The following is a 12160-nucleotide window of genomic DNA, read 5'->3' as shown; positions in this document are numbered from 1 at the left end:
GCCATGGTGGTAGATGTATTCTCAGTCTCAGGGAGGTGTTCTGACCTGTGGTGTCTGAGGATGTCAGTGGATTGTGCTTTATATAATGGTCACCTCTCTGTTTTTTTTTTTTTGCAGTCATGGTATTTCTGCTTCCGGTGATTCCGTGTCCATGACGGCGGGGACGGACACGGGTCTTGCACCGCTTTTTGTGGCGGTATGTCCGTGTGCGTGGATGTTTACATGACAGCGATGACACCGTTTCCGCCTTGGTGTGTTGCGCGCGACCCACAAGCCGTAATCGGCCGTTAATTCCGCAAACTTGCGGTCGCAGAAACGGTGTCACCATCGTCACGGAATCACCGGATTCTGGACCGGCGGACTCGTAATGAGGCCCAGTATCTTCTATCCTGGAGCATGGTCTGGCAATATTCCAAGACATGATTGGAAAAAGGATGGGAGATGAGACAAGACAGTGTTACCCTGGGGACGTCCCATCAATCCGCAACCAGCATGCTTCTCTGATCATCTTCCTTGTCAAAATCAATGACTAACCTCACAGGGGCAGTAGTCTCTTGTAGTAGCCGAAAGTTAGCATCCACCTCATTGGAAATGAGTGACATGTGACTGGTCAATATGGAAGGGGCATCACAGAACTGGGCAATTGAATTAATTTGTATTACAACCTGTTGTCTAAGTTTTAGTGCAAGCCCCAGGGACTAAGACATTCTTCATGGTAACTGCACCTGGGCATAAACTTAGCAGAGAGCCAAGACCATCCTTTTTGGTCAATGGCGCTCTTTCTTAGGCAATACTGTTTTCACATAAAAGGGTAGCCATAGAGCCGACCTTATTAGATGCCTGGACACCATCATTGGTGGACTCAGTGTGAGTCATTAATTTAGTATAATCATTAGTAACGTCCCTAGAGGGGTAGTTGGCCATAGAGACTCATATATTAGTGGAATGTAGGAATACAAATAGCATCCAATGCAAATAGCCCATCAACTGTATGTTTATCTCTAAAAACCATCACTAAATGATTAACACTTGCAGGCCTGATTGTATTACCTACAGAAGGAACCCTTTGCTCCTTTACTATTTCATCCCAAATGACTGATCAGCAATCCTTAATGTGCCGGCACCAGTAGATGATTTTTAGTGCAATTGCTGGTGAGTATGGTATTGATTGGCAAAGGGTTGGCGCTAGTGAGGATCAAAGCCTTTGTTGTGGGACCATACTTATAGGATAATAAATTATATTTTGGTGGCCCACCCTGCTTGACTCCAAGAAAATCAATCCCACAGAGGACCATTACTACTTTCCATCTCTTGGTCCTTGGTGACTTGCAGAGGATATCGTTTTTAATGCTCTGTTATTCATGGAGTCTGATTGTTTCATGGCAGGCTTTACAAGATCCCTCTCCAATATGTCACCTTTCCCTTTCAGGCAGTCAGTACTTTAGTAAGCTCAGTGATGCACTATAAAAGGCTGAATACTCAAATCCCTGTGTTCACTGAAAGCATTTGCCACAGTCTCACTATTAGACCCAGCAGGATAATTACTTCGAAGTGACATGGCACCCAAACATACATTCTCACGTATCACTTCAGCTGAGTCATAACAATCAGAAGCCAATGGAACAAAAGAGTTGACACAAGGTTGGCCTTTACTTAGAAAGACTACCTGCTTTGGGAGAAGTACCGGCAGCAGATGTCCTACCCTTCATGCTTGTAGAGATAAACAGCCAATTAAGATCAAGTAGGTAGATATTATTATTGAAGCAATATAAATACAAATAAATACAGCTGCACAACATATCGAATTATACTAAAAATATCATCTCCTCAACTCTATTCAGTTGGTTAGCAGTTTGAACACTGTTGGCTTTTGACCGCCTCACATATTAAACAATTACCACAGGTCAGCAAGACTTACGTTTGTTCCTCATTTTTCATATACACTAAACGACATGGATCGATCATGAACTAAAAACAACATTTAACAAGTAACTTAATCTCAGTAAATTCCAGGGAATACTCCTGATGGATGGGGCAGCATGTCTAAGGCTATGTACAGGGGCTGCATCACAAATCAAAGGTGGCTTCAAAGTCATTTCCTAGATCACATGACCTCTGCTACTGGCCCGTCTTCTAGATGTTTTTCTTTGTTTTGTCCCACCACCTCCACAGCCTCCAGTCCTCTATCCTGTTCCTTCCCTCTCCCATCCAATTTGTTTACTCAGGTTTTCTCTGTTTTTCACCCCAACCTGCCTCCAGCCATGTGCACTTTGTGTGCCTGGAGGACCCAGTACTTCTACACCAGATACCTCAGGTAAGCCACACACCATGTGTTTCACCTCTTCTTCTGCACTGACCATCCCCACTCTCATTAGGCAGGGCCAATGACACTCCACTCTTTGACCATGACAGGTTCTACATCACAGCGACCTCATCTACATTCTCCTCAAGCCAACACACACAGTACCCCCACAAATACACAGCAACGGATGCTAATCAACACATGCACATCAATAACAGAAGCTGAAATTGCAGACAGACAACATTGCCAGGTGTATTCTTGATCACTGATACTTGGGCCACTCTTGTCCTAGTTCCATATCCTAGATATATGCAACCTTGATGACTACAACATTAAACTCAGGGGCAGGTTGAACAAGGCTACTGGAAGATCTGGAGGACTTGCCATCATCCCCAAATCCTCATGGCCCTGCACTAGAATGGATGGAACCACTGTATGCTCCTTTGAAGCCCTCTCCTGCCACTTCCTCATCTCACACATTGAAACCATCAGCTTCATCTAGTGGCACCCCAAAACTAACACCTCCCTCATTGATGGCTTTGCCTAGTTGGTCACCACTTTTCCCTCTCCCGTGCTAAACATTTCTTCCTTGGAGACTTCACCCTCCCAGGCAGCACAGCACACATACTGCTTAGGCTATTAGGCAAACTGAACCTCACCCAGCAAAATAATATAGTTTTCACACCCTGGCGGTGGGGCAGACATGGCCTTTAATGACCTGTCAGTCTGATTTTTGGTAGGCCGAGTGACGCGAGGGCCTCAGCTCAGGCTACGGGCCATTAAAGTCCATGTCCGCCCCTTTGCTGGGGCGTGCAAGCTATTTGCACCCCAGGATTTACTGTTGTGCGGTTAGTTTTATTTGTTTCCCTTTCTGATGGGAGATCAGCTCAGCACAAGCCTATCTCCTGTCAGAGAAGAAATAAAAAAAATGTAAGCAAAAAAATGGCCGCCGCCATTAACACGGAAAAGGGACTAGGTCCCTTTTTGGATGATGGAAAACATGATCCAAAATGGGTGCTGTCATCCAAAAAAGTGCCTTTTTTATTTCAATGACAGCAGCCAGACAGGAGGAGCAGAGGGACCGGAGCGCAAGGCTCTGGTCCCACAGATAAGAGGGGTGGGAAGGGAAATCAGGTGTTTTGGGGGGGGTTGAGGAGGCAACAGGGAGAGGCATCCTGTTGCGTCCCCACATTAGAAAGAAAAAGGGAAAATAAAGCACTACCTGGGGAAGGGCCTCAGATGGCTGGAACAGTGGGCTGGGGATTGTGTATTCTCACCCGCTGTTCCAACTACCTGATTAGTTGGCTCACCCTCCCTGGGCGCGAATGAACCAGCGCACATGCAAGGCAATATCATATACCTCATCATCACTGCCATGCTGTCCCTCCATTTCAACACACCTATACCCCTGGGCTGGTCTGATCAGTTTGCCATTTCTTTCTCCATCGACCACATTGCCCCGACAAACCAAACACAATCTAAGCCTATCAAGCAGACATTCCACTCCTTTTGAAGATTTCTTTATAGAACCACTCATTAATTACCTCTCCAACCTCACCTCCTTCCTCATCATGGCTTCCATAAAAGGAGTGCAACAATATCCTAGAAGCTTTCAACAGCACCCTGAAAATTAACAACAACATGCAATTGGATGAGAAACAACGAAATATCAGGCATAAACCATCAGCCCTCGGGAACACACAAGAACAAAATATCAGCAACAAAGTTGTCTAAAAATAAGAGAATACCTGTCTCAAATGAGAAATCCCATCTTATCCAACTTACGGAACTTAGGACAGACTGCGTGCAATGTATCACCACTTACTAGCAGAAGACCACTGCTGGAGCCAACAATGAAACCAAAGTTCTTTTCAAGGCAGTCAAACAGTGCATCACTGCTTTCCCCAAACCTCCAATCCCTCATTCTATTGCGAAATCTGCCTACATAACCAACTTCTTCGTTGATAAGATCAGCAAGATCTGTGAAAACAGTGATTCTAACCACATTACAAACACTGCCATGACCATCAGAACTCTTACCATAGAGGACCTGCCTTATACACTTGCATCCCTTAAAGCAAGCTCCTACTCTGAGGACATGTTGCCATTCTCCATCCTAGACACTCTGTGCCAAAGCACTCTCTCCCTTTCTGCCTACCTTCAATGCAATCCTCACCAAAGAAAGCTCTTACTCTGAGGACATGTTGCCATTCTCCATCCTAGACACTCCCTGCCAAAGCACTCTCTCCCTTTCTGCCTACCTTCAATGCAATCCTCACCAAAGAAACATTTCCCACTACCCTCAAAACTGAACAGCTACTAAACAAAACAACAGTGAATCCTGACAACTTCTGCAACTATCGCATTCCTTTCCCAATCAAAATCCTCAAAAGAGCTGTAGCAACTAAACATCATTCATACTGATGCCAACCACCCCCTACATACCTACCAATCTGCCTTCAGAACAAGATGTATTACAGAGACTACAAATATCCAAGTAGTAGACAATAGTCTCAGCATCCCCAATGATGGATACCACTGCCTTCTGGTAGTGCTTTAGCTCTCTGCAGCCTTTGCCGTAGTGGATCATCAAGTCCTCATTGACATGCTAAACAATTGCTATGGGAATTGGTGACAATATCTTCCAGTGGTGCACCCCAGACATAGAGGACTCAGTTTGTGTGGATGGATAACTCTAGATCACTTCCACTACCTGTCTTTCACCAGTAGAGGCCCACAAGGATCCAATCTTGCACCGGTGACCTTCAACCTTTATATGAAGCTCTCGCATCGCTCCTTGTCAGCCACACCATCTACATTCACTTAAACTCAGATGAACTCTACCGCAAAATATCTTCCATCAAAGACATCCACTGCTCAAGGCCGGCCTCACTCTACAAACATGGATGTCCAGCACATACCTCAAACTGAATCCCACTGAAATGGAATTCCTCCTCCACTGCAATAACACCGAACACACAAAGATCGAGACCTGGATGTCCATCATGAAATTAGAGGGCTTTGCCTCGCAGCTGACTCCATGTGCGCAGTCACTGGGAATCCATATTGACAGTAATCTTTCCTTCAAAATGCACATAAAGAAAAAACAGCCCTCTTGTGGTAAATCAAGCCCTTGCTTCCAGTAAATAGCTTCCAGTCCTTGGGACAGGACCTCGACCTCAACCTTTCTCACCTTGATGGTGGAAGCACCCTTCCCAACATTCTATCCACCTCCAGCAAGGCACCAATGAGAAGAGTCCTTCATGCCATAGCCCACATCTGCAAAGGCCTATGCAAATCTGACCACATTATGCCAACACTCGACAAACTACATTTGTTTCCCCTTAAAGCACAAATATCTTACAAGACCAGCTACATCATTTATTTATTTTATTTTTATTTATTAGTTATTTGTAAGGCGCCTATAAAACAAGTGGTGTTTCAAGGCACCACAAGACAAAATGGGAGGGGGCAAGGGCGAACAATACAATAACGGTCCTACTAGGCCTTGTGACATTTGGATTGTGCAAGTGCAGAACAGGAAGTGCGAGGGGAAAAGTGCAGTTCTTAACCCAATGAAATGCTAAGGAGGGAAGGGAAAGGTAGTGGGGGAAGTGCAGGTGTTACGGGGAGGCCAAAGGGCAAGTGCCATGGAAAGCAGGTAAACAGAGGGAGCGGGGTTGGAGGGGAGGACTGGGTGTAAGGGGACCTGGGACCCTGTAATACTCAGAGGGAACCAGGAAGCCAGTCATAGAGGAGGAAGAAAGAGTTAGCAGGGGAGGGGGAGATACAAGTAGGAGGAAAAAAGGAAGGTCTTGAGGAGCTTCTGGAACTTAAGGAGATCTGGCTCAAGGCTGAGAGGGGCAGGGAGGCCATTCCAGAGGGAGGCTTCTGCAGAGGAGAGACATCTACCCACCACTCTTTGCTTGGAGAAGTGACGGTTTTGCAGAGAGTTGGAGCAAGCAGACTGAATGGCTCTAGTAGAGAGGTATTTGGGGAGAAAGAGATAGATGTAGGGGGGATCTCAGGCACCAGTAATCCTTGTGGATGATGTAAAGGGTCTTCAATTTAATCCTAGCAGCAGCCAGGAGCCACTGGAGAGAAATTAGGGATGGAGAGATACGGTCCCTGGGCTTGAGGCCAAGGATAAGTCTTGCAGTCCTATTCTAGATAAGTTGAAGGTGACAAAGGGAGGAAGAAGGAAGATTAAGGAAGAGGCTGTTACAGTAGCCTTTCCTCCTTTGGACATCACATCCTCCTCTTTTGAATATGTTTCTATTGAACTTCTCCCTCCTACACCTGTCACTGTTCTGGCTCTCTATCGACCCTATCCCCTCACCTACATCTTCCCTGATGTGAACCTTCTCCTTGAGCCACTTCTGTCTGACAACCCCATGGTCATGGTGGAGGACTTTAGCATTCCCAAGCCGTCCTCAACCACCCACCTTGAACTGAGATCCTTTCTATCTGATCACTCCCCTCTACTCTCTCCACTATCAACCTACCCATTCTAGTGAGAACTCTTGTGACTCTATATTTCACTCTGCTTCACTCTCTTTTCTGACCACTCATTTGGCCTGTTCCCTCTGTTTGACTCCATTGTTCACTTTAACTTCTCAGTCACCCCACCTACTACCACTCCCCTCCTCTCATCCATCACCAACAGGAAATTCAAGTAGGACTCACGTGCCCCTTACCTTCATTTGAGAACGTCTGCCCTCTCCCTATTCCCTATTCATGCCTCTTCCATTGACTGTGCCTTTTCTGACTTTCACTATGCACTTTTGACTCCCTTTGACCAACACTAACCTCTCCTTGTCCTCAGCCCTGGACCACCTCTGAGATCGAGAAAGGCACATCAAATATGACCTGTGTCTTACAAAACTGACACCAATCCCAAACCCACAATCTGATCTTAGTCTGGAAGAATTCCCTTGCTGCTCTGTCCTCTGCACTAGACCCTCCAGTTTTACAAACCTCCCCACCTCCCCCGCTCCTACAAGCTTCATCTACCGTGCAGGCTTTGCTCACACCTCAGGGAACCAATATCCATCACCACCTCCCTCTCTAATAATGTCTTTGCTCACTACTTTTCCTCTGACATCCCTAAAATTTGTGACAGTCTTCACAGCTCTCCTCTCTTTCCCCAACCTCCTTCTGTACTCCATCTTTCCCCTCAGTTCTTCTACTGTCAACTATTTCCCCCACCTCTCCTGCTGAATTAGAACCCATCCTTCAGAGCACAACCCATCTTGCAATCCTACCAACCTGTTTACTCCTCAACCTGTCAAACACTTAGCCCTGATCACCTGTACACATCTCTCTAAGCTCTAGGACCTCTCTTTGTTGGGCTCTTCCCTGCTACTGTCCCACCATTTTCTAAACAAAACCCTCTGACCCAACTGTCCCAGAAAACTATTGCCTGGTTTCTCTCCTATCCCATTATTCAAAGCTCCTTGACTGGGTGGACTTCAACTGGATCAGTAAGTACCTTGAGGATAATGGCTTGGAGAGCCACATGAAAATGGAACCCATAGTAATTACTTCACTGTGACTGCCCTCGTGCATATCTCAGCTTTCTCTCTGAAGCTCACCCCTCCAGGCTTTCTTCAGTACTCTCCCTTTTGGACCTCTCTGCCTTTTCAACACTGTCTACTACTCCTCTCTCCGCCTCACTCTCCAGGACCTTGGGTTGCACAAATCTGCTGTAACCTGCATTGACTCTTACCTGAAAGTTCACTCCTTTAAAATCTCTTAGACACAAAACAGCCAAAGACTTTGGTGACTCTCTGTCCTAAATTAATGAAGGTTTTTCTTGACTCCCGAGCACACTAACAAAGAGATAATAAGTACATTAGAGGTATAAAAGACAATACATCACCAGTTGAAAGAAGAAGTACAACAGAATGCCTTAAAATCAATGATTCTGGCATTAGGAGGCCTTTGAGTGAAGAATCAACATCTTTCAATTTTTCCAGCAACACATTTTTCAGCGTGAAAGTATGAAGTAAAAACCTTTGGTGTAGCAGCCACACAGCCGCCTCTTAAGAGGCCAATTTTGTTTTGAATGGATGAAACCACTGAACCACAATCTCTGTTGGATATGTAAACACAGCAATTGGGAGACAATTATCACTAGATGATGATGGCCAAATACACTGGAAAAAGGACCACAATTATGTGACTTAGTAAAGAAGACAGCTGAGAAGCATATGGTTGGATCATTGCATGAAAACAAAACTAAGAATTTCACTGCTAGAGGATTCATCATCATACAGTGTAGCGATTCAAAGAGCTGATGAGGTTTTCAATACTCAATTGAAGTAATTGCAAAATGAAAAACCAATTGTCAGAGACAATAAGATGATCAATAGCGCATTTTCCAGACCCCAGCCTGCATTAGCTGAATCACTCTAGGAATCGCTGAAAGCATAAACTAGCTCCACATGGTGTAATATTTGTAAATTCTAAACTTCAGCCAGATTGTGCCCTATTGAATACATATAAAAAATTTGTATACAGCTCAAGGGCAACTAGAGTTCCTCCAACAGATGATTGAAGTGGGAAGCTAAATTCTTGCGGAGGAGAGCTTGCGCAACAGAATGGATGTTGTGCTGCACCGCTATTTACGCAGCTTTACCAGAACATGATTGATGGGTGTGATGATATGGAGTAGCTAATACAATAGCTCACGATGAACACACTATAAGAAAGCAGGCACACTGTACACAGATGCGTGGGCTGCGTTATATGGGCTGAGACGTTGATCCAACAGCCAGGGTGTTGGTTTTAAGAATAATGACTCAGGTGATCTAATAGGAGCAACACAAGTGGAAGGTAGTCTAAGTCCTGTTACCTTGTCATTCCCCTCAAATGCCTTTTCTCCCCAAAAATGTCTCAGCCCTACACGTACAGCACTTATGTTGAGGTCGCTGCTGCCTCGGCTGTAGATCGGGATACCAATAATGTTGCTGTGCACTTCAACACGCCAACTCAAAGCAGCTTGAACCGATTTATGGCATTCATGCTTTTCTGATGGTGAGCGTATGTGGCTTGCTCCAGTGTTGGAAACAGACAATTTGTTCACACTAGCTCCTACAGGAAAGACTAGCAATATTGTCTATAAAGAATTACTGTGCGAAGCACGGGTACACCTGCTAGTTCTTGATATACATCAAATTGGTAGTAGGTAATTCGCCTAATTGAAAAAAGAGAGGGTCACTTCATCAGAGCTGTCTGAGGTTGCATACAACTTCCTGATGATTCTGTAGATTTTTGTTGGAAGCAAGACTAAATCTTGGAACAAGCCAAATGTTGAAAAATTAATTAGTTGGCGCTTCTAGTCCATCATCTTTACCCATTTTGCGAGCAATATGATCTTTACATTTCTTTTATTCAATATCCCCAACATTTTCAAAGACTGTAGAATTTGCAAAGTTGAAAGGTTCATTCCACTTAACAAAACTATGTAGCCATCTGTGCCTGACCAGCACTTGTTTCACAATTCTTAAGAAGAAATGCAATTACTGAATTGATTAAGGCCAAAAATAATTTCTCAAAAGAATCCTGCGCCAGTAGTGAGCAGATAACCTCAATTAGCTGCAAGTAATTAAGGAAAATTCATTCCTTCAGGAGAAGCTCAGTTTAAGTTGCGAAAGAGGTTTCATATCTGTGTTGTTAGGGCATTGCTGCACATAAAGAAGCCCTCTGCTCATCCAATGTAGTCACTTAATGGCTGTTCCTTCTACTTTAATTAGAGAATTGCTTCATATGGACACCTGTGTCAAGACAGCAAGTGACTTTGGGACTCTAACACCCATTCTTTTAAACGCCTTGAAATAATAACTTACACATGATTTGTGGTTCTCCCAGGCAACAATCGAATGAAACATGCTAAAAGCCAAATGAAAAATCAGGGCTTGGTCAACTGCACACCACCCAGGGCAGGGCGCCGAACCTCTGGAGTTTAGAGCCTTTGTTTTTCAGTATTGTACCTTTTTACCGAATATAATGGTTCTCATGAACCAAAAGTTCTAAAAATGCTACCACTAAAGGTTCCAACACCAAAAGTTCCAACCTTTCGTGGTAGCATTGTAGTACAAAAAAAGAAACAGGCTGCGGGGGTGTCCCCTGCATCGCCCCGCTCACTATACTTTATAGTATAGTGAGCGGGGGTTGCAGGGGACACCCCCGCAGCCTTCCATAAAAAAAAACTTTTAAAAAACGGGGGCTGCAGGGGTGTTCCCCGCAACACCTGCTCTCTTTACTTTATAGTATAGTGAGCGGGGAGTTGCGGGGGGAACCCCTGCAGCCTTCCGTCAAAGAAAAGGACCCTGCGGCACTGGTTCCCGATCACAGAAGTCAAAGGGAACTGGCGCCACAGGGACCTAGCGTGAAGAAGAAGGTAAGTGGGGTTTGTTTATGTTGGGGGTGTGGGTGGGGATGTGTTGAGGGTGTGGTTGGGGTGTGTGTGTCATGGGTGTGTTGTGGGTGTGGGTGGGGGTGTGGGTATGTACGTGTGTTCGCATGAGAAAGGTGTGAACTTTAAGTAGTTTGCACCTTTCTCATGCAACCTTTCCAGCCACGGGGCATTCACGTAGATCCTGTTTTTCACCAGTCCATTTAAATGACTAAAGTAATCCTTAAAATTGGTAACTCCAACTCCGCCATTAGGCTTTGCTCTTTGGAGAGTGGCTATGTTGATACAAACCTTTTTACCGGCCTATAAACGTTTAGTTAGCATTTGATCTAGCAGACTTAAGAACATGTAAGGGGTTTATGTTAATAACATGTGATTGGACTGTGCTTTAGATGTTTTCATTTCTTAATTGTGCAGTGGTATTGAGTATAGGGGCACATGTAATACCTAACTATCTAAAGTTGCCTAATTGCAGATATATGACATACAAGTAGGGGGAGATTTAGGGACAGCTCATTCAGCTCAGTTAGCTCCAGCACTGGTAGTGAGTAAGAGGCAAGCTCATCATTCAGAGAAGGATCCCAACAAAGGCAACACTACAAAAGAGGGAACGATGGTCGCCTATAATGAAGAGGCCGTCAATGTTTTTAAGGCCAGGGCAGGAGCTTGAACCAGGAATGGGAGGAGAAGGGGAACACAACCCTTAGGAGTAGAACAAACTGGCAGTCAACATCTTGGATCACACATCGGACAGTGTAGAAAAGATAGTCCTAGATTTGTCCTGACCAACAAACATAATCCTTTTAACTTCAGAAATGAATTCAATGGGTTTATGAGGAAGGTCAGATTACATCAGATTACAATTTTTGGGGAGAAAATACATTTGAGGGGAATGACAATATAACAGGACTTAGACTACCTTCCACTTGTGTGGCTCCTATTAGATCACCTGAGTCAGTAGTATTCGAGAATCCGGTATTAAAAGACGTTGCAAAGCTTGAACTTCGGAATTGTAGGGCTTCTCATAGTATAAGATGCCCCAAAAGAGAGGCACTTGAGAGACTATGCTTCTACGAAGACATGATAGTTTAAAATGTGCATAAAGGGGGTGAAATTGTCATCATGGATCGTGGAAAATACATCATTGAATCACAGATATTATTGAATGATTCCACTACTTAAACACCATTATCCTCAGACCCTACATACAACCTAGTTGGCATCATGAAGAAGAGGATTGACAGGGCATACCAGGAAGGACTGATCAGTAAACAGGAGAAGGAATTCCTCCTTCCAACTGCCCCACATACACCCATCTTCTATACACTACCAAAAATCCACACAAATTTGGAATGTCCCCCAGGGAGACCGATTGCTTCTGGAATAGGTTCATGAACCTGTTCCAAATATGCAGAATTTCTACTGAGATAATGTATTCG

The sequence above is a fragment of the Ambystoma mexicanum genome, chromosome 1q (genome assembly GCF_040938575.1).
Source record: "Ambystoma mexicanum isolate Mex_15411 chromosome 1q, UKY_AmexF1_1, whole genome shotgun sequence".
NCBI lineage: Eukaryota > Metazoa > Chordata > Amphibia > Caudata > Ambystomatidae > Ambystoma > Ambystoma mexicanum.
This window is presented reverse-complemented; position numbering follows the sequence as displayed.